The following is a 24,614-nucleotide window of genomic DNA, read 5'->3' on the forward strand; positions in this document are numbered from 1 at the left end:
CTGGCCTGCGGCCCTGCGCACGCCGCCCGCTACTGTCTGCAAGTCTGACAGTCACTCTGCACAGTCAGTACTGTTCGGTGAGTGATCGGTGTCGGTGACGGTGACTGGGTCTGGGTCAGAGAGTCTGAGGCAGTCTACTCTCCACGTCGAGGCAGGCGAGTTCAGCTCAGTCAGTCAAGTTGGTGGTATTAAGTAACTCAAGCTCTGCCTCCTGCTCAAACTCAAGTCGACTCGACTCAAGTATATTAATCGCTGGAATGGATTCGCCGCCGCCGAAAAGACTTTGCTCACAGCCCCCGCATTATATGGAACCGCGGGGGCTGACCTAAAATTAATTCCCAGGGCCGTCATTGGTAGCGTTTTCGCGCGCTACAACATGACGGCCCTGGAGACCCCCACATTGGCTAATTATTTGCCACAGACACCACGAGGGGTATGGTAAAAGTTAGGTGGTGGCAGGGGAGGGAGCTCTTCTCCATGTGTGACGTCACGTCCGTAGTGTGTGTGAACTGTGCTGCTATGCAGAACACAACACTCAGACACTTAAATTGGTGTGTGGCACGTGACGCAGGCGCAGCCTCAGGCTCAGGCCCGGCAACAGGCAGCACCAGCAACAATGTAACAATAGTAGTCATTAGTCAACTTCTACTTAGCCAATGGCAATGGCACCTGCAACATTGACCAATGGCTGTTGTGTTGCCTGGGCCCTGGCTTGGTTCGTTGTCAAGTTCTTCTGAGTTGCTATGCTACCTGCTCACGTCTGCCTCGGCTCGGCCTAGGGGGGGGGTAGGGTCGTCGGTTTCACTGGGCTTGGCTAATGCTGACTGCTGGCCTGACCTGGCTGAGGCTGGGCCGCGGCGCTGGGCGGGGCTAACTTTGATTGACTGCGCTTCGAGGCGCGGCGCGCAGTTTAGGCAAGGGCCGGCAGAGGGGAGGGGAGGGCCGAGGCATGCAATGAATGATGCTGCAAGCCTGCAACGCGCAGGTGCGAATGATTGTGCTTGCTTATTGCTTAATAGTGGTGTTACTGTTACTGCTTACAGTGCTTGTGCGCGATCGGATCATCTCACATGCTGCATAGCGTTGGGCGCCCACCCCAGGCCAGTATTTCACGCACAACGTCGCAAATCCAGCCCAAAAAGTAGCCCCCCGCCAGGCATGGGTTTTTCCCGCACAACTGGGGAAAAAGTAGCCCAATTGTGCGGGAAATAGCCCAATCTGGCAACCTTGCCAGGAACTCCAGAATAAATCAAGCGGCACACCAAGAGGACATACGGGTCGTGGTGCATAGACATAGAAGACACATTGGAAATTCATCATTTTGAGTGCAACTTCAAGTTTACATTCTTAATTCATAATGCCTTTGATTATTACATTGATGCCTCTGTAAAAGGATAAAAATCAATTAGCAAAATTCGTGAGAGAATTTGCAATACCAAGACTATCGGCATAGAAAACAGATTTCACAACTTGTGATCATACCCGTGTAGTTGTACTTTAGCCACAGATATAGAAAGCGGACAATCAACACAGTTCTGCCATATTACGCGTTAGAACCATACCAATTCAATCATGTATACATATTCATTTTATACATTCCAATCTGGTCGGCAATAGCGCATAAAGCAGCCTTATTGAAGGTAATGTACCTTAATATTTATGATTCCAGTCATTCGGAATGGATATAGGAAAAGAACAATCAACAAAGTTCTGTCATATTGCGCGTGAAAATCATAAATACATTTTCATTTAATATATTTCAATCTGATCGGCAATAGCGCATAAAGTAGCCTTATTCAAGGTATTGTACCATAGTGTTTATGATTATATTCCAGTCATTGGAATTCAGCAAAATTAGTGGCATGAACATAAATGTAACACAAGTTAATAATATAAGGGTACATATCTCACAAAAAAGGTTACCACTGTAAATGCTGTGCAATACAAAATCATGAATGTTAAATATCCAATTCATTGTTCCATTAACTGCGGCATGTCGAATTATTGAAATTCATACATTATTCCAGTGGCATCATTAAAAAGAAAACATTAATCAATAATGTTTAAGTCTATGCAATACAAATAATGCGCAGGTACCAAATACATGTGGTGCACTAAAGTAAAAGAAAAGAAAATTAAATCATGGAACGGGAATTCCACGGGTGAAGGACGTGGGAACACTGAATGCATGAGGGATCATGTTTGCTATACTGGCTTTGGCAATCAAAATATTCCATGTGAGTGTGCTGGGTCGTTACCCAATATAACACTACTCTAAAATTCCTGGAACTTAATCCCCCCTAAGTGCGTTCCATACTTCCTTCAACCCAATAAAAAATGTGAAATTTAAATCAGACACAAGCTGAACAAAATCAGTCATGTGAGTAGGAAGGAATTTTAAGAACATGTAGACCATGTATCTATCCTCTCATTTATATCCAATATGAGTTGCTAGCTCTTCTCCTGAATTAAACCCATTCGGCCACTTCGTATTGAGCTCAATAATATATTTGGAATCCGTATTTGGACTCTGTGACTCTTAAGAGTTTTTCTCGATTGCTCCCCCTGGGGTGTGGTAAAATTCTGTCAATTCCAAAACATTGAATGAGATTGCAGTTACTCTGGTGTTTCTCTTGATAATGCATGGCCACTGGGTAACTTAGGTCAAAATTTGTGACGGCACTCATGTGCTGCAAGACACGAGTTTTTAATTGCAGCTTAGTGCTGCCTACGTACCTTAGGCCGCACGGACATTCCAGGACATAGACAACAAAGTCACTGGTATACGTTATAAGCCTTGTGATTTTTTGTATTCTACCATTGTTCACCATATAGCTGTCTTTATTATGGCTATACTTGCAGGCCTTACATGAATTGCATTTTCTGAATCCCTTCAACCTTCCTAACCAAGTAGTAGGAGTGAATGTTCCATGGTAACTGTGGACAAGATGATCTTTTAATGATTTGGATTTCCTGTAGGTCACTAGAGGTGTTGTCCCCACAGAAGATCCTATTACAGGATTAGTCGTTAACAAACCCCAATGTTGTTTCATACACTGTTTCAGGACATTCGACTAGGTAGTGTAAGTGGTAATAAGTCTAGGTGCCTTGGTTTTGTTTCCTTCTATGTTCAATTTTTTCTTCTTTTTCAATGAGAACAAGGCCTCATGCTGTGAGATGTTACTAACTTTACCAGTGACTGCTTCAATGACTTTATTCTTGTAACCACGCTGATGAAACCTCTCTGTCATAACCTGTTGCTCTTTCGCAAAGCCCTCTTCCGTGTTGTAGTTTCTGCGGGCCCGGAAAAACTCACCTTAGGGGATGCTATTGCGTAAAGGAACAGGGTGATTGCTGTTAGCGTGGAGTAGTGTATTACCCACAGTATCTTTTCTAAAGAGACTGGTCACAATTTGTCCATTCTCTATTTTGACTGCTCCATCCAAGAATTCACAATATATGGAACTGATCTTGTGAGTGAATTGTAAACTCAACAGACTCCTCCCCAACTCAGCAATGAACTCCTGTGCTTGGTCCCCTGGCCCATCCCATATCAGGAACAGGTCATCTATGTACCTGATCCAGATAGGGATGTGCTCAGTGAATCTCTCATTGATCTCAGTCCAAACCAGCTGTTCCTCCCACCAGGCCAGAAAAAGATTAGCTAGGCTGGAGGCGAAACAGGTGCCCATCGCTATACCCGATTTTTGTCTTTATAATGTTTTTTTGTAGAGAAAAATATTCTCCCGCAGGTAGTGGAGCATCATAGTTTTCAGCATCTGTGTATGTTCCCAAAATGAGATGTGTCGCTCACGGAATAAATACATGCATGCATAGACCCCTTACTGTTGATCCATAGATGTGTATAGTGAACAAACATCCAACGCTATCATGTGGCAGGTGTCCTCCCAAAAATCCGTACTATCGCTACAATAGTATCTTACTTTTACAACAAAGGGTGCTAGGAACAGATCAAGAAAAATCGATGTATTCTCCAATAGGCCTCCGTTGGAGGATACTAAAGGCCTCTCTGGTGGTCTAGTAGGGTGTTTATGAACCTTGGACAATAAATAAAAACAAGGTATTCGTGGATTATCTGTTTTCAAAAATTGGTATTCATCTCTATCCAACATGCCCTCCACCCACCAATCTTTCAATAAGTCATGATATTTAGTGACAGAAAGTCTATACACATCCCATCCAATCTCTTTATAACAGTGTGTATCTTGTAGCTATTGTAGGGCCTCCTGATCATATTGTTTAACATCCATAACAACCACATTTCCACCCTTGTCCGATGGTTTTACAATTACGCTTTGATCTTTAGACAGTGCATCCAAGGCTACTCGTTGTGATTTAGTTAGGTTATCCCATCGTGATTTGGGAGGTTGATCTCTCAGTTTATTTATTTCATGGATCATGATGGCATTGAAAGCTTCTATGTTGTCATGTGGGACATTTGAATTGAAAGTGGATCTTGGTCTAAGTCCACTCTGACAGGAGGCATCGGGACTGAATCACAGTTCAATTAGCATTTTCATTTTTTCTTTTACAGTTAGATCAGACACATTTTCTTCCATTTTATTTAGATCCAAAATTAAGTCTGCATTTTCAATACATAAATCAGATGTCTCTTCAGCTATGGGATACATTGATTTGGTGGTTTTTGATCCAATAGCCATTTTGAAAATCATCATCAATTTTAACTTGCGGATATACAAAAATAGGTCAATACGCGTAGTGACAAAGGTGGGGCAGAATGATAATCCTAATTGTAGCAGAGACTCTTCTTCTTTTGTTAACAACCTGGACGATAAATTTATCACAGATTTGTTAGGGATATTTGAAGTCACACTAGAACCGGCGATGGGAAAGGTCCTCCCTCCTCGCCATTTTTTTACTTTGAGTCATTGCTTATTCCTGCGCCGCTTCCTTTTTTTGGACCTCTTCCTCTTCCTCTTGTTCTCACTTGGGGCTTCTCCTCCTGGTCCTTTTTCTGTTTCAAAATCTGGAATTCGTGGAGGAAAGGGAAACTTCTTGCTTCTGTGTCCGAGCTGAGATCACAACTGGAGCCTGTGGACACAATTTCTTGTTGTTTTTGTCTTTGAATGAGATGAAAATTTTGTTGTGTCCAATCAAAGCACTTTGCATACGTAAGAATTCGACCTTCGGCGTAATCTTTTTTGTCGCGTAAGAATTTACGCTGTTTCTTTAGTTTTATGGCGTCTTCGTAATTTTTCAGTTTCAATTCAAGTTGCTTCCCAAAATCGATTACTGCCTTATCGTTTTTGAATTTCTCTAGTTCTTGCCTTAATTCAGCCAATTCCTTTCGGGCTGTCTCCAGGTAAATTTTCGCATACTTTATCAGCATTTCTATCATGCCCTGACATGTCTTTGCCATAAACGTTGACCACTCTTTCAATAGCTTCGGATTGGGATTTTCATAAGTAGGAATGATCGATATTCTGAGTCCTCTCTGCACTCTATTGACTTCAGTATAATTAGTGAGTGAAGTCACCTCCCACCATTTGTTGAGTTCTCTCTTTGACAGTTTTTCAAGAAGTATAAGTTTTTGTTTCAATGATAGTTCTGTCGTATTACCACTTGTTCCTGGCACAGATGGAATACTCCCAGAGTATAATCCTTCATCAAATAGCGAGAGAGCTTCCGCCTTCCTGACAGTTTCCCATTCATTCATATTTTAAAAGAAAATGTACAGATAACGTGTCCTCAGTCGCCCTGTGTAATCCAAACACGGGTGTTACGTCTGCTCCGAAATCCCAGCTGATTATTGGGCAACGTAAGCGATATCCGTGAACAGGTAAAATGAGGCTGATACTGACCCCCCGCCCTCCGGCACAAGATTAGTCCAACTCTCATGAATCCTCACGTCGCTCGCTTACCCACAGTGGATTGATCAAAAATGCGGGAGCGGCGGGAACGGCTTCCAAATTTGGTTCGACAGCTTGTCACTGATGCCGTTCCTCCTCCTTACGACGTAGGTGCCAGCAGCGGTAATGACACCCGCTCGTGGTATCCAAAATTAGAAATATCCAGGAACTCCAGAATAAATCAAGCGGCACACCAAGAGGACATACGGGTCGTGGTGCATAGACATAGAAGACACATTGGAAATTCATCATTTTGAGTGCAACTTCAAGTTTACATTATTAATTCATAATGCCTTTGATTATTACATTGATGCCGCTGTAAGAGGATACAAATAAATTAGGTAAATTCGTGAGAGAATTTGCAATACCAAGACTATTGGCATAGAAAACAGATTTCACTACTCATGATCATACCCGTGTAGTTGTACTTTAGCCACAGATATAGAAAGTGGCAAATCAACACAGTTCTGCCATATTACGCGTTAGAACCATACCAATTCAATCATGTATACATATTCATTTTATACATTCCAATCTGGTCGGCAATAGCGCATAAAGCAGCCTTATTGAAGGTAATGCACCATAATATTTATGATTCCAGTCATTCGGAATGGATATAGGAAAAGAACAATCAACAAAGTTCTCTCATATTGCGCGTGATAATCGTGAATACATTTTCATTTCATATATTTCAATCTGATCGGCAATAGCGTTTAAAGCAGCCTTATTCAATATATATATTCCAAAGTCAAGTTTTGCTGAAAACTGCACGCCTGCCAATGCGTGCCGGTGCCTGCCGTGGTAGGGAAAAGCCACAATCCATGAGAAAAAGTCCAAACCACAAAGGAATGAAGCGGCACACCATCCAAGTAAAGTGAGAGCTTTATTTGCTTGTAAACGACGCGTTTCAGCTGTAAAGGCCTTTGTCAAGTTCACTTGGATGGTGTGCCGCTTCATTTTTTTGTGGTTTGGACTTTTTCTCATATATAGGTATATATATCTATTATCTACTGGCGGTCGCCAGTAGATAGTTATAACTAGGACCTATTTTCCATAGGAAATCCGCAACATTCTATTGGGAATATCTTTGGCGCCGATTGATGAATCTTCGCAAAATTTTCCAAACTTTTGGCCAGCTCCGCTCCGCTCCTACCCTGAAAGTTTCGCATTGATTCGTCAAACGGGGGCCGAGAAAAAAGGGGGGTCCCAGAACGCGTTTTCCCCATGCAATTTCCCATAGGATCTGTTGTCGCAGCTACAGCCCGAACCGCTGAACGGAATGACACCAAATTTGGCAAAGTGGTAGTCCTCAGTTCAGACTTGTGCCTTTTGCATAAATGGTGTGAATCTGTTCAGTAGTTCCTGAGAAAATTAAGGTAAAAATGTTAGTGATATCTATGGCCGCGGAGGATCCGCGGATCCTCCACGCACCATCCCGAGCACGAGCTGAATGCTAATTGGCTGCCAACACTCTGAATCAGGAAGTGTTGGCAGCCATCTTGTGCCTCGGTAGAACCGAGGCACAAGAAAGCACAAAAACAAAGATGCAAAACGCAACAAGGGGGCAGGGTAGAAACACCCTGACCCCCTAGGCCTGCTCAGGGGGTCTTACAAGGACCCCCAAGGGCCCAAAAACTAATTAAAAAAAAAAAAATCACGGGATGCGCATCCCGCTAACGAAAAAAAAAATGAAGCGCGGCCTCCCGCGCTTCGTTTAGATTTAGCCCCCGGGGGGGCCAAGTCCCGGGGGCAATATGGTTTTATAATGGGGGGCCCAGAGGGGCCCCCCAGCCCCAGGGACCACCTCCCCCCGGGGCTTATGTTAATGTATGCGGGGGGGCTCATGGCCCCCTCGCAGCCCCGGGGACCGCCAACCACCGGGGCTTTTTTAAAAAAAAAAATTTTAAGCCATGTGTGGGGGGGCTCGAGCCCCCCACACACCCCGAGGACCGCCACCTCCGCGGGGCACTGAATATGTAAAATAGGGAGTCCATTACGGACCCCCAAGCCCCGGGGACCACCACCCCCCGGGGCTTTAACTTAAGTGGGGGGGTCGCGCGCCCCCTCCCTGAGACCAATGATGGCCCTGGGGACTGCCACCCCCCAGGGCCGGCTCCTGCAGTGTCCCAGGGTGCCCACCCCGGGACATTGCTGTTTGCTATGGCAGGATGGGAGCCTCGCGGCTCCCGCCCTGCCATAGCAAACTGCTTTGGTATTTGGAAGAGAGAGCAGGAAACCTGCTCTCTCTTCCAAATACCAAAGACGCTTGCTTTTCCACACGGGGATCAGCATATTAGCTGCTCCCCATGTGCAAAAGCAATGCCGGCTCCCGCAGGACGCGGGGAGCCGGCGAGGCCGTGGGGGGATTGGGGACCCCCCCACGGCCCCCAACGGAGGTCAGGCCCCGGGGGATGGGGTCCCCTGGGCCATAAGAGGCCCGGGAGGGGGGCCACGTGGCCCCCTCCCCAATTTTTTTTTTTTAAATGGCCCTGGGAGATGGGGTCCCCGGGGCCATAGGTGGCACAGGAGGGGGGCTATGCAGCCCCCCTCCATAAAAAAAAATTCAAAAAGGGCCATGCCCCGGGGGATGGGGTCCCCGGGGCCAATTATGGCCTAGGGAGGGGGGCCACGTGGCCCCCTTCCCGTTTAAAAAAAAAAAAAAATCAAAATTGGGGACAGGCCCTGTTGGATGGGGTCCCCAGGGCCAAAAAAAAAGAAAAAGAAGGGGGGCTACACAGCCCCCCTTCTAAAAAAACAGAGGAGGAAAAAAAAAAGGATCGGGCCGGAGGCCACGCCCCCTCCTTACATCACTCTGCAAACGCGCCCCCTGGCGCGTTTGCAGAGGGGGAACAAATTCCCCTTCAATACTGGGGGTCCCTGGGGGCCAACTAGCCCACCAGGAACCTCCAGTGTGCGCCAGGGGGCTGCGTTGCAGAGAGGTGTAATGAGGCCACCCCCTTTTTACACATCTCTACAACGCAGCTCCCTGGCGCATACTGGAGGTACCTGGTGGGCTAGTTGGCCGCCAGGGGACCTCAGGATTCAAGGGGACTTAATCCCCCAACTTAAAACACTCCACAGGGCACGCTTGCACAGTGGTGAAGGTAGGGGGTGGGGCCTGAGGTGAGATCTGTGCAAACACGCACTGTGGCGCTTTTTAAGTTGGGGAATTAATTCCTCTTCAATCCTGAGGGTCCCTGGGGACCAACTAGCCCACCAGGTACCTCCAGTAAGCGCCACGGAGCTGTGTTGCAGAGTGTTGTAAAAAGGGGCGTGGCCTCTGAATACCTCTCTGCAATGCAGCTCCCTGGCGCATACTGGAGGTACCTGGTGGGCTAGTTGGCCCCCAGGGGACCTCAGGATTGAAGAGGAATTAATTACCCAACGTAAAACGCGCCACAGGGCGTGTTTGCACACGTCACCTCAGGCCCCTCCCCCTTCCTTCACCATTGTACAAATATTCCTCTAAAATCAGCCGAACTACGAATTCCAATTTACTCACCTGTAATCAGGAGAGAACCCAGTGCTGCATCTTTTAGCCCAGCACAGACATTTTCTAAGTGTCTAATTTTGAAACGTACAAATATTCCTCTAAAATCAGCCGAACTACAAATTCCGATTTACTCACCTGTTATCAGGAGAGAACTCAGGGCTGCATCTTTTAGCCCAGCAATGACCCTGAAAAGTAATTCTAAGCATACTTATCAGTAACTTGTATTTCCTTCCATAGGAATCCATTGTGTGGTTTTCACCAGAAAATTTTCAGTGTCCATTTTTGAAACGTACAAATATTCCTCTAAAATCAGCCGAACTACGAATTCCGATTTACTCACCTGTTATCAGGAGAGAACCCAGGGCTGCATCATTTAGCTCAGCACTGACCCTGAAAAGTAATTCTAAGTGTACTTACCAGTAACTTGTAATTCCTTCCATAGGAATCCATTGTGTGGTTTTCACCAGAAAAGTTTCTGTCTATTTTCACAAACTAAAAATATTCCTAAAAAATCGTCTGTATGACACATTCTTTCAACTGTTTACAGGAGGTTGGCCAGTGCTGGATCCAGGATCCACCACTGAGTAAGAAAAAGTAACGATAACACTACTTACCTGCTAAGTGGATTTTCTGCCATAGGATAACATTGGTGATTCTATGGGAAAAAGTTTCTAAGTGTCAACTTTTAAAATACAATAATATTCCTTAAAAATCACTACTGTAACCAAAGCGCTTTTACTCAACTGTTTACAGGAGATGTTCAAGGACTGAATCTAGGATCCAGTCTTGTGGTTAGAAAAGTAATCCATAAAGTAACTAATTGCATTTAACTAGAAATTCACATTGAGCTCAATGTTGCTTTGTGTTTGAAATTGTGTTGCCCATTGCAACAACTGTAACTACTGTACTTAAAAGTCTGTTGCCTATTTGCCAAGTATTTAAACTAAAGTAATTCATTCTGAGAAAGTATATTTTGTATTGTAATTTATAATGTAATTATAATGTAATTAAAAAAATATATCTAAAAATAAATATTTTAAAAAATGTAGTAAATAAGTATCAAAAAAATAAGTATAACAATTAATACATTCAAAATTGTCATTTAGAAAACCTTTGAAATTCACTGCAAAAAACATAGGTTTCAGGCCTGATATAGGTAGGAATTAGCATTTAAAAAACCTTTGAAATTCACTGAAAAAACCATAGATTTCAGGGGCGTTATAGTTAGGAATTGGCATTTAAAAAACCTTAGAAAGTCACTTAAAAAACCATAGGTTTCAGGGGCGTTATAGTTAGCTGGACATTTCCCTCATACAAAACCCTAGAAATTCCCCAGTTATAGTTAGTTCAGCTAACTATAACTCGCGCCCCCGCAATGCACTGCTGACGACGTCACATATTACATCACTCATGACATGGTCAGTGACATCACTGATGACATCACTGATGGAATGAAATGGTGGAAATCCGTTCAGTAGTTTCTGAGATAGTAAAGGAAAAAATCTTTATATATCTGGGCGGGACCTAACTACACAAGTACAAGTTTGGTTCTAATTGGCAGACAACACTTCAATCCAGGAAGTGTTGGCAGCCATCTTGGTGCAATGCTTTTTAGGTCTCGCCTAGCCAACCAGTGCATGCGCTGTTCACTACACAAACACCACTGCACTATCCTAAACCCTAAAACACTACCCCCTGCACGACCCCCTACACAGCCCGATTACCACTAGACTGCCCCAAACCCTAAAACGCCACCCCCTGCACGACCCTCTACACTGCCCGAACACCACTGCACTGCCCCAAACCCTAAAACGGCACCCCCTGCACGACATCCTACACTTCACGAACACCACTGCACTGCCCCAAACCCTATAAAGCCACCCACTGCACGACACCTCACACTGCCCGAACACCACTGCACTGCCCCAAACCCTAAAACGCCCCCACTGCATGCCACGCTACACTTCCAGAACACCACTGCACTGCCTCAAACCCTAAAACGCCACCCCCTGCATGACACGCTACACTCCCGAAAACCACTATACTGCCCCAAACCCTAAAACACCACCCCCTGCACGACACCCTACACTGCAGGAACACCACTGCACTGCCCCAAACCCTAAAATGCCACCCCTGAACGACCCCCTACACTGCCCAAACACCACTGCACTGCCCCAAACCCTAAAACGCCACCCCCTGCACAACCCCTACACTGCCGAACACCACTGCACTGCCCCAAACCTTAAAACGCCTCCCGCTGCATGACCCCCTACACTGCCCAAACACCACTGCACTGCCCCAAACCCTAAATTGCCACCCCCTACACTGCCCGAACACCACTGCACCACCCCAAACCCTAAAATACCACCCCAGCACGACCCCCTACACTGCCTGAACACCACTGCACTGCCCTAAACCCTAAAACACTACCCCCCTGCATTACCCCCTACACTGCCCGAACACCACTGCACTGCCCACAACCCTACAATGCCACCCCCTGCACGACACCCTACACTGCCAGAACACCACTGCACTGCCCCAAACCATAAAACGCCACCCCTGCCCGACCCCCTACACTGCCCGAACACCACTGCACTGCCCCAAACCCTAAAATGCCACCCCCTGCACAACCCCTACAGTGCCCGAACCCCACTGCACTGCCCCAAACCCTAAAACACCACCCGCTGCATGACCCCCTACACTGCCCGAACACCACTGCACTGCCCCAAACCCTAAAACACCACCCCCTGCACAACCTCCTACACTGCCCGAACACCACTGCTCTGCCCTAAACCACCACCCCCAGCATGACCCCCTACACTGCCAGAACAACACTGCACTGCCCTAAACCCTAAAACGCCACCCCAGCATGACCCCTACACTGCCCGAACACAACTGCACTGCCCTAAACCCTAAAATGCCACCCCCAGCACGACACCCTACACTGCCCGAACAACACTGCACTGCCCCAAACCCTAAAACGCCACCCCCTGCATGACACCCTACACTGCCCGAACAACACTGCACTGTCCCAAACCCTAAAACGCCACCCACCGCACGACACCCTACACTGCCCGTACACCACTGCACTGCCCCAACCATAAAATGCCACCCCATACACGACACCCCACACTGCCCGAACACCACTGCACTGCCCCAAACCCTAAAACGCCACCCGTGCATGACCCCCTACACTGCCCGAACACAACTGCACTGCCCTAAACCCTAAAGAGCCAGCACGACCCCCTACACTGCCCGAACACCACTGCACTGCCCTAAACCGTAAAACGCCACCCCCTGCACGACACCCTACACTGCCCGAACACCATTGCACTGTCCCAAACCCTAAAAAGCTACCCCCTGCACAAAACCCTACACTGCCCGAACACCACTGCACTGCCACAAACCCTAAAACTCTACCCCTGCATGACACCCTACACTGCCCGAACACCACTGCACTGCCCCAAACCCTAAGACGCCACCCCTGCACGACCCCCTATACTGCCCGAACACCACTGCCCTGCCCCAAACCCTAAAACGCCACCCCCTGCCCAGCCCCTACACTACAAGAACACCACTGCACTGCCACAAACCCTAAAACGCCACCCGCTGCAAGACCCCCTACACTGCCCGAACACCATTGCACTGCCCCAAACCCTAAAACGCCATCCCCTGCATGACCCCCTACACTGCCCGAACACCACTGCACTGCCCCAAACCCTAAAACGGCACCCCCAGCATGACCCCCTACACTAACCGAACAACACTGCACTGCCCCAAACCCTAAAAGACTACCCCCTGCATGACCCCCTACAGTGCCCGAACACCACTGCACTGCCCCAAACCCGAAAACGCCACCCCTTGCATGACCCCTACACTGCCCGAACACTACTGCACTGCCTCAAACCCTAAAACGTCACCCCCTGCAAGACAACCTCACTGCCCGAACATGACCGTACTACCCCAAACCCTAAAACGCCACCCCCTGCACGACACACTACACTTCCCGAACACCACTGCACTGCCCCAAAACCTAAAACACCACCCCCTGCACGACCCCCTACACTGCATGAACACCACTGCACTGCCCCAAACCCTAAATTGCCACCCCCTACACTGACCGTAAACCAATGCACTGCCCCAAACCCTAAAACGCCACCCTTGCATGACCCCCTACACTGCCCAAACATCACTGCAATTCCCCAAACCCTAAAACGCCACCCCCTGCACGACCCCCTACACTGCCCGAACACCACTGCACTGCACCAAACCCTAAAACACCACCCCCTGTACAAACCCCTACACTGCCCGAAAACACCACTGCACTGCCCCAAACCCTTAAACGCCACCCCTGCACGACCCCTACACTGCCCAAACACCACTGCACTTCCCCAAACCCTAAAACGCCACCCCCTGCATGACCCCCTACACTGCCTGAACATCACTGCACAGCCCCAAACCCTAAGACACCACCCCCTGCGCGACCCCCTACACTGGCCGAACACCACTGAACTGCCCCCAAACCCTAAAACACCCCCCTGCATGACCCCCTACACTGCCTGAACACCACTGCACTGCCCCAAACCCTAAAACGCCACCCACTGCACGACACCCTACACTGCCCGAACACCACTGCACTGCCCCAATCCTAAAATGCCACCCCCTGCATGACACCCTATGAAGAACCAGTACTTTTATGGCCTGGCGGCGCAGGGTACGCCTTAATCTCCTGGGTTCTCCTGCTCAGCTACACAGAGACACGGGACACTCTGTTAGGCGTTAGAAGATCAGATTTATTAGCTGCAGCTAGTACAGTTATCCCAGAAGTACACAAGGTAGGTTCTTAGGAGACTGCCACTTCACTCCGTGACGCACACACTTTTATACCATATAGGTAACATATACATTAACCAAATACACACCCAGAATATACAAGAAAGAGCCAATAAGAAACATTGAAAAACAGGACAGAACCAATAGGAGAGATTTGAAAACAAAGTGTCAGATGACTCGAAGAAACCTCTCCTCCAACTAAGTTTGTTATCCCTTCCTCAAACTAATTCATTAACGGATTCGTAACTAACTTACAGGTGGCGAGATACGTTTGTGTGTGTTGGAGGACAGTTGTGAAACAAGAGAATGCTAGCAGAGTGCAGTGAAGGTCAGACGATAAGATAAAGTCAGAAAAGAATAGTGTGAACCAACAGATAGTTGAGACGGGGATTAGAAAAACCAGACAGGGATTAGTGTACTCGGCCAGTCCTAACACCAGCTTTGCAAATAGAGGCAGAAGGGTTGTTCTGACACGAAGCTGCAGAAAAAGCAGAATAGACTTTGTTCACCGTGCTGCCTGAGTGATGGCAACATAAAATGGCAGCAGAGCACCAAATGGCGGGTCGATTCGATCACGATCGGAAATCGAAGTTCCTTACCTACACTGCCCGAACACAACTGCACTGCCCCAAACCCTAAAACGCCACCCGCTGCATGACCCCCTACACTGCCCGAACACAACTGCACTGCCATAAACCCTAAAGCGCCACCCCCAGCACGACCCCCTACACTGCCCAAACACCACTGCCCTGCCCCAAACCCTAAAACGCCACCCCCTGCCCAACCCCTACACTACAAGAACACCACTGCACTGCCACAAACCCTAAAACGCCACCCTCTGCACGACCCCCTACACTGCCCGAACACCACTGCACTGCCCCAAACCCTAAAACGCCATCCCCTGCATGACCCCCTACACTGCCCGAACACCACTGCACTGCCCCAAACCCTAAAACGGCACCCCCAGCATGACCCCCTACACTGACCGAACAACACTGCACTGCCCCAAACCCTAAAAGACTACCCCCTGCATGACCCCCTACACTGCCCGAACACCACTGCACTGCCCCAAACCCGAAAACGCTCCCCTTGCATGACCCCTACACTGCCCGAAAACCACTGCACTGCCTCAAACCCCAAAACGTCACCCCCTGCAAGACACCCTCACTGCCCGAACATGACCGTACTACCCCAAACCCTAAAACGCCACCACCTGCACGACACACTACACTTCCCGAACACCACTGCACTGCCCCAAAACCTAAAACACCACCCCCTGCACGACCCCCTACACTGCATGAACACCACTGCACTGCCCCAAACCCTAAATTGCCACCCCCTACACTGACCGTAAACCACTGCACTGCCCCAAACCCTAAAACGCCACACTTGCACGACCCCCTACACTGCCCAAACATCACTGCAATTCCCCAAACCCTAAAACGCCACCCCATGCATGACCCCCTACACTGCCCGAACACCACTGCACTGCACCAAACCCTAAAACACCACCCCTGCACAAACCCCTACACTGCCCGAACACCACTGCACTGCCCCAAACCCTTAAACGCCACCCCTGCACGACCCCTACACTGCCCAAACACCACTTCCCTTCCCCAAACCCTAAAACGCCACCCCCTGCACGACCCCCTACACTGCCTGAACACCACTGCACTGCCCCAAACCCTAAGACACCACCCCCTGCACGACCCCCTACACTGGCCGAACACCACTGAACTGCCCCCAAACCCTAAAACACCCCCCTGCATGACCCCCTACACTGCCCGAACACCACTGCACTGCCCCAAACCCTAAAACACCACCCACTGCACGACACCCTACACTGCCCGAACACCACTGCACTGCCCCAATCCTAAAATGCCACCCCCTGCACGACACCCTATGAAGAACCAGTACTTTTATGGCCTGGCGGCGCAGGGTACGCCTTAATCTCCTGGTTTCTCCTGCTCAGCTACACAGAGACACGGGACACTCTGTTAGGCGTTAGAAGATCAGATTTATTAGCTGCAGCTAGTACAGTTATCCCAGAAGTGCACAAGGTAGGTTCTTAGGAGACTGCCACTTCACTCCGTGACGCACAAACTTTTATACCATATAGGTAACATATACATTAACCAAATACACACCCAGAATATACAAGAAAGAGCCAATAAGAAACATTGAAAAACAGGACAGAACCAATAGGAGAGATTTGAAAACAAAGTGTCAGATGACTCGAAGAAACCTCTCCTCCAACTAAGTTTGTCATCCCTTCCTCAAACTAATTCATTAACGGATTCGTAACTAACTTGCAGGTGGCGAGATACGTTTGTGTGTGTTGGAGGACAGTTGTGAAACGAGAGAATGCTAGCAGAGGACAGTGAAGGTCAGACGATAAGATAAAGTCAGAAAAGAATAGTGTGAACCAACAGATAGTTGAGACGGGGATTAGAAAAACCAGACAGGGATTAGTGTACTCGGCCAGTCCTAACACCAGCTTTGCAAATAGAGGCAGAAGGGTTGTTCTGACACGAAGCTGCAGAAAAAGCAGAATAGACTTTGTTCACCGTGCTGCCTGAGTGATGGCAACATAAAATGGCGGCGGAGCACAAAATGGCGGGTCGATTCGATCACGATCGGAAATCGAAGTTCCTCACCTACACTGCCCGAACACCACTGCACTGCCCCAAACTCTAAAACGCCACCCGCTGCATGACCCCCTACACTGCCCGAACACAACTGCACTGCCCTAAACCCTAAAGTGCCACCCCCAGCACGACCCCCTACACTGCCCAAACACCACTGCACTGCCCTAAACCCTAAAACGCCACCCCCTGCACGACACCCTACACTGCCCGAACACCACTGCACTGCCCCAAACCCTTAAACGCCACCCTTGCACGACCCCCTACACTGCCCGAACACCACTGCCCTGCCCCAAACCCTAAAACGCCACCCCCTGCCCAACCCCTACACCACCCGAACACCACTGCACTGCCACAAACCCTAAAACGCCACCCGTTGCACGACCCCCTACACTGCTCGAACACCACTGCACTGCCCCAAACCCTGAAACGCCACCCCCTGCACGACCCCCTACACTGCCCAAACACCACTGCACTGCCCCAAACCATAAAACGCCACCCCCAGCATGACCCCCTACACTGCCCGAACAACACTGCACTGCCCCAAACCCTAAAAGACTACCCCCTGCATGACCCCCTACACTGTCTGAACACCACTGCACTGCCCCAAACCCTAAAACGCCACTCCTTGCATGACCCCTACACTGCCCGAACACCACTGCACTGCCTTAAACCCTAAAACGGCACTCCCTGCAAGACACCCTCACTGCCCGAACATGACCGTACTACCCCAAACCCTAAAACGCCACCCCCTGCACGACACACTACACTTGCCGAACACCACTGCACTGCCCCAAACCCTAAAACACCACCCCATGCACGACCCCCTACACTGCATGAATACCACTGCACTGCCCCAAACCCTAAATTGCCACCCCCTACACTGACCGTAAACCACTGCACTGCCCCAAACCCTAAAACGCCACCCTTGCATGACCCCCTACACTGCCCAAACACCACTGCAATTCCCCAAACCCTAAAATGCCACCCCCTGCACGACCCCCTACACTGCCCAAACACCACTGCACTGCACCAAACCATAAAACACCACCCCCTGCACAAACCCCTACACTGCCCGAGCACCACTGCACTGCCCCAAACCCTTAAACGCCACCCCTGCACGACCCCTACACTGCCCAAACACCACTGCACTTCCCCAAACCCTAAAACGCCACCCCCTGCACGACCCCCTACACTGCCTGAACACCACTGCACTGCCCCAAACCCTAAGACACCACCCCCTGCACGACCCCCTACACTGGCCGAACACCACTGAACTGCCCCCAAACCCTAAAACACCCCCCTGCATGACCCCCTACACTGCCCGAACACCACTGCACTGCCCCAAACCCTAAAACGCCACCCACTGCACGACACCCTACACTGCCCGAACACCACTGCACTGCCCCAACCCTAAAATGCCACCCCCTGCACGACACCTGGGGTGGCGTTTTAGGGTTTGGGGCACTGCAGTGGTGTTCGGGCAGTGTAGGGTGTCGTGCAGGGGGTGGCGTTTTAGGGTTTGGGACAGTGCAGTGGTATTCGGGCAGTGTATGGTGTCGTGCAGGGGGTGGCGTTTTAGGGTTTGGGGCAGTGCAGTCGTGGTCGGGCAGTGTAGGGTGTCATGCTGGGGGTGGCGTTTTAGGGTTTAGGGCAGTGCAGTTGTGTTCGGGCAGTGTAGGGGGTCAAGCTGGGGGTGGTGTTTTAGGGTTTAGGGCAGTGCAGTGTTGTTCGGGCAGTGTAGGGGGTCATGCTGGTGGTGGTGGTTTAGGGCAGAGCAGTGGTGTTCGGGCAGTGTAGGAGGTTGTGCAGGGGGTGGTATTTTAGGGTTTAGGGCAGTGCAGTGGTGTTCGGGCAGTGTAGGGGGTTATGCAGGGGGGGTGTTTTAGGGTTTGGGGCAGTGCAGTGGTGTTCGGGCAGTGTAAAGGGTCGTGCAGGGGCTGGTGTTTTAGGGTTTGGGGAAGTGCAGTGGTGTTTGGGCAGTGTAGGGGGTCATGCAGGGGTAGCGTTTTAGGGTTTGGGGCAGTGCAGTGGTGTTCGGGCAGTGTAGGGGGTGGCAACTTAGGGTTTGGTGCAGTGCAGTGGTGTTCGGGCAGTGTAAGGGGTCGTGCAGCGGGTGGTTTTTTAGGGTTTGCGACAGACACCACCCCCTGCACGACCCCCTACACTGGCCGAACACCACTGAACTGCCCCCAAACCCTAAAACACCCCCTGCATGACCCCCTACACTGCCCGAACACCACTGCACTGCCCCAAACCCTAAAACGCCACCCTCTGCACGACACCCTACACTGCCCGAACACCACGGCACTGCCCCAAACCCTAAAACGCCACCCCCTGCACGACACCCTACACCACACGTCTGTCCTGGGGGATCTTCGCGCACTGTCAGGTGGACAGGGGACGGGAGATCTGCGCCAGGCAGACTGTCACGCAACATATGAGGCATATCTTACTCTCGGGGGATGGTGTGTAAGTCCCCAGAAGTCCTGGAGTGCCAGGCAAGTACTCAGCCAAAGGGTTTAGACCCCTGGTTGGGAAGCCAGGTTCAGGATCAGCCTGACCTGGAGGGAAGGTCGACTGTAAGCAGTGTCCTGACCGATGTAGCTGTTAGGGGCACCACTCCAGTTGGCAGGGTGCCAGACTCTGGAAGGGGGTGCAGAGGGAGGGAGTCCTCGCCTCTGACCCCGGTGCAACCTGAGGGGTTAAACCCTAGGTTGAGAGACTAGTTCTCAGGGAGAGGTCCTGAGCTGGTGGGAAAGTTGAGTTATGAGGGTGCCTCTCAGAGGAAGAGAGGACGGAACCCTAGAAGAAGAGGTAGGGGGAGGAGAGGCTCGCCCGTGACTTTTGGTCAGCTTGAGGGTACAGACCCTAGGCTGGAGGATCAGTGGCAGTTTAGAACTGCCCTGATGAGGGGTAGAGTGGAGAATGGTTGCTATGTGCGAGGGGTTACTACCCCCTGCTCTGTCAATTGGCAAGGACCGGTGGCACCTGGGTGGCCTAGGGCCTGGTCTTGGCCGCGGACAGCTTGGGAGTACCAGTGGGGTAGCCCAGTTGGTCCGGACAGTGGTTTTAGAAGGAATCCCATGGGTTTACCGTGGCGTAGAACCGGAGGGTGTCCCTGCAGTTGCGGGCCCGTGTCCGTGTTCTATCGCCCAAAGCAGGGAAGTCCATCACGGTGGTGATTGGTCCGCCCTGCGTTTTGGCTGGAAGGGGGTTGTGTTGGACTTGGCCCTTCTGGCAGGTTCACCCCTAAACTTTTTGCTTTTACTGGTGACCTGGTGGTAGTGATTTTTGGTTTCTGCGCACTTCCCCTATGTCCCAGAGTAAAGTGCGTGCGCACTCTGAGTGCATGTGGTGAGATAGGCCTGCCCTCCCATAGGAACACATGGGGAATGTATGTGTCCCTGTGTAGGAAAGTAGGGTCTGCTATCTTCACTTTTTGCTTCACTGGTTTTTGACATATTGAGGCTGTGGGCCTGCTAATCAGACCCCCAGCCTGCTGTTCTCTCTAACTAAATTGACACTATGCACCCTAGGTGCATAACCAATCGGAAAGTGGATCACCCTGTGAGCCCCTGTACCAGTGTACACTAGGTACCCAGGGCATTGGTGTATCTAAGGCCTGCCAGGGGCTGAAGCATGTATTATGCCACCCCAGGCTTGGCCTAACAAATTTGACACAACTGGCTGATCACTCAGCTGGGGTAAGTTGGTGTAACCACCTCTTACTTAGGTGTAGTATACCTATACCTAACCTTAAATGGGACACATGTTAACCTATAAGTCACTCCTATGGCAGGCCTTAATAATCCTGGAGGCAGAGTGCTTGGCTCCATGTGAGATGGTGCTCTGGCATGAGCTGAGCCTGTCTGCAGTGGTCAGAACAACTTCCTTCTACCGTTTCCAGATATCATCATACCATATACTCTTAAGTGCATTATGGACCTCGCGGTTAAATGCTATCTTTGGTTTGGCTTTATCAAAACATGTCGAGTAAGGTGTCATACGAATTGGAATACTAACCCCTCGCCAATTCTGGCGACGGGGTTAGCATTCCACCCTTCTAGAGGGACACGACATGTACAGTACCTGAAACCCGGGTAAAATCAGACATAGCCTCAGCTCCACAAAATGGATGCTGCCACCACAGACACAAGTCTGCCCTCCTGCTACTGGGAGTCCTTCCAGCTTGGGAGACGTGGACAAAGGGTTTCCTGCCAGGGGAGGTGCGAGCACCACCCCAGACAGGATTTTGTGTATTGGTCAGGTAGGGCTTGAAAGAAACCAGACATGCCTGAGGCTCACAAGGAGCCTCGGTGCATATGCCAGTTCAATCCGGTCCTGGGGCACACCAGCCCCGACCTGGGGCGAGCTGGACAAAGGATTGGGGGTGTAACCACCCCCCTTCCTGGTCCCACCCTTAGGGAGGGACCTAGCAGGTAGTCCGGCCCCTAGAATCCGCTTAAAGGTAGGAGCTGTGTCCTAAGACTTCAGACATCCTGGAATCAACTTAACAACAAGAAGAAGACGGGAACTTCGATGCTCTGCTGCACAGAGGACTGAAGGAAATCTCCCCTATGGTCAGGGAGTGACCATCTTGCTAACGCAAGCAACAACCAGCTATTGAACGTCTGCTTTGCCGCCGCCTCCTGCCGGAGCCCGAGCCCAGAGCCCGACAAGACCTAGACCTCCAGACCTCTCACAGCACGATCCACAGTCCCTGCAAAGCAGGAACCCGTGGAGGCACCGAGACACGTGGAGCCAGCCATCTTGGAAGACCGACGACAAGCTGCAAGCGCAACGACAGAGGCTCCCTCCAAGTTGTGCTTTGGGTCCTGAGAAGCTCAACCATCGAGCAGCATCTGCACCACAGGTGAGCCCTCCAGCATCTCCACGATCTGCGTGGGGCCCCTCTGCACTTTGCATCTCGACGCGCCTGCACGGTCCCTGGCCCGTTGGCTAGTGGCCATTTTGGCGACCTATTTGAAAATCAACAACACTGGTCTGATTGCTTCAGACTGGCCCTAGCTGCTCCCCAAAAGAGCAGCACCTCTGACCTTGCTGGTCAGAACAATCAGCTTTCTTGAACTTCCACGACTCCTGCCTTTGCCAAGGCTTGTTTGCTTCTTTCGAGTCGCCGACACTGCCGACAGCGAGAGCCTGCGTGGGACAGCCCGTGACTCGAATCTTGGATGTCGTCGACCTTCAGGGACCACGTGGCTGCGGAGACAAGCTACACCTAACCACCTGTTTGCTCCCGACATCGCCTGGTACCTACCTGGTGCCACGCCAGTCACTGGCTAGTGACTGTGAACACTGTCCCCTCTGCTTTCAGGTCTTCTACAACTCCGATCCACCCTTGGATCCAACGCAGCTCTTCTGGACCGACCGCCTGCAGCATCTTTGTCATCAGGCTCCATTGAATCGATAGAAGAAACCCGACGCACTTCGAGACCTATGCACCCGCTTCCTGTGGGTGAGGTAAAGCTGGCACTCCGGTGCCCAAGTGTAGAGAATCATCTCTAGTGTCTGTGTTTCAAATCTTAAGATTGTAGTCCACCCAGAAGACCCTTTCTGCAGTAACTTTCTAACTTTTACGCACCCATTGAAAACCTATGGGAGCCCGCGTGTAACTTTCCTCACTGCACACCCGACCCGTGGACCTCCTGGTCACTAACTGAAGTTAGCTCCTTGTAGGCCCAGCGATTCTAGAGGCCCTAGGCCTTTTCACTTTCCTGTTCGTGGTACTTATACCACTATTTTAGTATATGGTTTGAGTGGCCACCAGTGCCCATCCATATAAAGTGCAACTTCTGTATATTATAACGTTGTCTTGTTTAACGATTTGTGCTCCTGTGCTCATAAAGAGTCTAGGGGTTACTTTGAGAAATAAATACATATATATTTTCAATATATATCTGTGTGGTGTCCTTTCATTGGTATAAAGGGGGGTTGCATTTGGTAAAACAGCCTGCTTAACACGCTTTAACGAGTTTAGCCTCAAAGACTGCTTAGCCTACGCTACTGTTAAATGGTAGCGGCAGTTTCAGTCGATAACCTTCCAAGTATTTGCCCGGCGATAATCGCCTCTCATACCACTCGATAATTTACCAATAAAAGAGGCAGGCGCCGGAGACTGGAAGGCAGGAAACAAGGTTTTATTCCGTCGGAGCAGAACACATCAGATCAGACAGCAAGGTATCGTCACGAGGTGCTCTAACTGCATCTCTGAGACCTGGTCTCTTATACACTGGTTTATTGCTTTATTACACATAGTACATTCTTGAGATTCTTTTGAAGTACGGGGGAATATCCCCTGGAGCCCCGGTTCAGATCCGATCCCACACATAGATACAGTAGAAGTTCCCACCCTACCCGCAGTGGGAGATGGCTATCGCGCAGCAGGGAATTCCGCTAATTCCCGGGGTGTGTGCAACTGGCCGGGTCTCAGGGGGTAGGGGCTTTGATCTACTGTAATCCCTTTGATGTGGGGTGTTTCCCTTACAGTAGGGGCAATAAACTGCATCCGCAGGGCTAGGTGATGGCCTGGGACCAGTTCGGTCAATGGGGCGCAGAGGAAGGGGGTTATCAAAGGAGAGGCATGACCATGTATGGGTTTGTCGGTCGGAAGCGGCTCCGTAGCAGGGTCGCGCAGAAGGAGAGGGTTTATGGCCTGTATGAGAGAGCGGGGGTGGCCAGCGCGCGGGGGATGCTCGCAGCGCCAAGGGGACCGCGCTGACGATTGACAATGAGTGGGGAGAGAGTGGGGTGCCTAAAATGGCGGCCGTGCATTCGCTGTGCGTGACGCTGGGGAGAGGCAAGATGGCGCAGATGATGTTCAGTTTGCACGCTAAATTTCCACAGTCCTCCCTTTTAACATATCTCGCCAGCTTGCCTAGTTCGGATCTATCCCCATAATACCCCGTACCTCCACCTCGTTCAGAGCTTTCATCCGCTCGGTTTCAAAGTCCAAAGTCTTAGGGCAGATGCAGTTCATAAAAAGCGAACATAAAGGTGGCAGACACTGAATCCCCAAGCAACATCCACATAGTATCACAATTGGTATCAGGATAAATGAAAACAGCCTCCATCCCCAACCTTTAATAGTGTCCCAAAACCAACTCCCCAGCGACCATTCTTCTTGTTCTTGATGGACCTCTGCGGACAGTCTGTGGAGGTGTTCAATTGCTTTGTAGACTGAGGGTGAGTTATCCGGTACGTAGGTACAACAGCTGGACCCAATGATGCGGCATGCTCCTCCACGATCTGCTAGAACCACGTCTAGAACAAGGCGGTTCTGGAGGGCCACCAGGCGGACGGCCTGAAGCTCAGCGGTGTTGTTGGCGAGGGCGCCAGCTGTAATGTTCATTGCCGTTTCGACTGCCTGGGTTAAGTGGCGGATGGCACGGCTGTTTGCCATTGGACCCCAGAGAGGAACAAGGCCTTTGACTGCGTCCATGAACTGTGCTCCGGTGGAGTCGGCTTGAACAATGTCTTTGGCCCGTTTCTGTCGGTGATGGTTTGCTGGAGCCACATACGTCGGAGGAAGGACAAAGGCGATGTAGCAGGTGCCTCCCCAACCTTTCGGAAGCCAGGTGTAGGCCTTAGTACCGCAGATGAAGTACATATTCGGGGAGGCAACAAAGGAGGGTGGGTCAACTGAGTCCAATGTTCGGGTGATGAGGCAGGAGCTGTGGCCCACCAGCTGTGCCCCCAGCCCTTCGAGGCATACAGACCCAGTGATGTTGA

This window comes from Triturus cristatus, chromosome 1_1 (genome assembly GCF_964204655.1).
Source record: "Triturus cristatus chromosome 1_1, aTriCri1.1, whole genome shotgun sequence".
Classification (NCBI taxonomy): Eukaryota; Metazoa; Chordata; class Amphibia; order Caudata; family Salamandridae; genus Triturus; species Triturus cristatus.